The sequence below is a fragment of the Arachis ipaensis genome, chromosome B10 (genome assembly GCF_000816755.2).
Source record: "Arachis ipaensis cultivar K30076 chromosome B10, Araip1.1, whole genome shotgun sequence".
Lineage (NCBI taxonomy): Eukaryota > Viridiplantae > Streptophyta > Magnoliopsida > Fabales > Fabaceae > Arachis > Arachis ipaensis.
In genome coordinates, this window is record NC_029794.2 from 128433345 (window position 1) to 128436226 (window position 2882).

A 2882-nucleotide genomic window follows, 5' to 3' on the forward strand; every position below is an offset into this window, starting at 1 on the left:
TTTATTTATTTATGTTTGTTGTGCTACTCATTGTTGTGGTGGTTTTTCACAAGAGTTGTCTATTGTTGCTGTGAATATTACTTACTATCCACGTGATCTACGTTTATTAATTATTTAATTCAATTCCAGAAAGAGAAATACTAAATAATTAAATTTTTTTTATAAACTTTAACTAAGCCAAATTTATATGAGTGTTTTTTTAAGGTTATTTTTTTCATACAGAAAAATATTGGTATTTTTGTTGTAATTATTAGTGAATCAATTTTGTAAATAGAAAATTAATACACAAAATATATGTTAAACACATTATTATTCTGGTAATAACACGCAAGGAGCGTGTTAAACATGTGTTATTATTCATTTAAGATGTATATTGGACACATTTTTTATATATCCGTAATACTTTTATATATTTTAAATATAAATGTTCAACTAAAATACCGTCTTTATTTCCATGTCAACAAATACACCATGTTTTTTTTACCGTGTTTTCTTTTTTTTTCCTCCTTCGTCATTATTATCATTATCATTACTATCTCTTTCTCCACCTCTTTCTTTTTCTTCTTCCTCCTTTTCTTTTTTTTTTTTCATTTGATTTTTTTTATTTTCTTTTATTATTATCATCATCAGTGGTACCATTGTCATAATTATTTTCTTCTTTTTTTTTTTTGAAAGAAAAACTCAACACAATAAATAGAGCATAGAGAATAACACCATAGAAATAACAACTAATTAAAGAAGAACAATCAAACAAATAAAGCAACTATAGATCTCCCTTTGTCATTTTTGACATTGTCATCAATAATAGAAGGGATCTGCACCTAGCCATTTCTTGTAGCTCAGAAATGACATGTTGATAATCTCCTAACTCCTTTTTCTTTGTTCTGAAAAATCCTCCGATTTCATTCCAACCATACATTATAAATTATCTCACAAAAGCACACCATCCATTTTTTACATTCCTCCTTTCTACTTGAGATTTCACTCTAATTTTGAAAGTGTTCCTTTACCGTATCCGGATAAATCTATTGCATATCAACATATGAAAACCAAGCACACCATACTTGCCAAGAAAAACTATAGCAAAAAAATAAGTAGTGGCCACATTCAACAACATTGTTACATAAAAGATAAAACACATAAAGTATCTTTTTGGTAAATAAATTCAAACCGACTCAGTCTCTCCTTCATTTTATCCTACCAATCAAGACAAATCAAACAAACAGTTCCACTCTAAATGAGACAAGACTTTTTTAAATACTCCTTGTAAAACTGTAGCTTGATTTCATTATCTTCTTCTTCTTCTTAACTCAATATCACATAATTAGTTTAATGATAATAAAATTAATATAAGAATTTTTTATGCAAAAAATCTTTAAAGAACATATGCCACAATTACAAAAGTTATATGTCAAAATTAAAAAAGTTCCTGTATCGCGGCTAATAAATTTAAGTGTTTTTTTTAATAAAATTTGTACAATTTAAAATTCTTCTCCTTTCCTCCTTAAAAAATATACAAAAATATTCACTCACTCTCACTTTCTTTTTTTTTGAAACAAAAGAAGCTCAACATAATAAAGTGGAGCAAATGATTCTAATAACAAGTGTTACATAGAAATAAATAAATCCTGTTAACTGCCAAAAGGATCTCTATCGATCCATTCTTTGTAGCTTAGAAATGTCCTCCTTATTACAATCTCAACACCTGCTTCCTTATGATTAAAGATCCTAACATTACGTTCCACCCAGACATTCCAGATCACTGTAAAAAATCTCAACACTCTCACTTTCTTTAGCCCAACTCTATCTCCATCTCAACATCTCAACATCGCCACCATCATCACTATTCCCAACCTCACTATGAAAATATCTCTATTCGACTGCAATTCTCCCCCACACCATCCTATCAACCCACCACTGACATATGCTTTTAACTTGGTGCACGACGCACTGCTACTTTTTTTCCCTTTTAATTCCTGTTATAAGGAAGTTATATTGCAGGTGTTGGATTTGAACTTTTCAAGAATACCACATAACTTGAACATTTTCGTAGCCACAAACCATGACTTCACCGTCCAGATCCATCATATCACGGTTCTCTTATTCTGCAATAATCATAAACACACAAAAAATCAACTATATTAATACATGAACCATGATAATTAATATTAATTAATAATTAATAATTAATAATTAATAATAACAACAAATTAATACATGAACAACGGGGTTGTGATGGTTTTCTCCAAGACACCATATATGAATATTGAGAGACAGAAGAGAGTGGATGGAAATATGGTTGAAATTGGAGATAGGATTATGGTGTTTATGGATTAGATTTGATTCGTATATTTGTGATATTTATTTAAATTTAATTAAAAATTGTGAATATAGATCTGATCTGCATACTAATAAGATTGTATTATAGATTTTATATAGGTATCCATATATCCAATTCGCATATTTGCGGAATTACAAATAAATAAATAAATATTTTTTTTATGTTTTATTTTAACTAGTAATTATCATATATATTGTATTATTTTATTTTTATTATTTAAAAAAATATGTTTAATATTATTTTAAAAATAAACATATTTAAAAGAATAAAAAAAGAGATTTTATTAATTTTTTTAATAAAAATAAAGTTTAAAAAATATTTTTATTTTTTGTGAATATGTCCGATATTCGATCCAAGTAAAAATTGGATCGGATCAGATCCAAACTAAAAAAATTATAGGTATTAAACCTAATCATATTGATGATTTTAGTGTGGATAGAATAAAATTTTTAGTCATATCTGATCTAATCTGATCTGCATTTACCTCTAAATAAAATTAGAGGAAAGAAATAATGACCATAGTGGCTTGAGAAAGGGTATT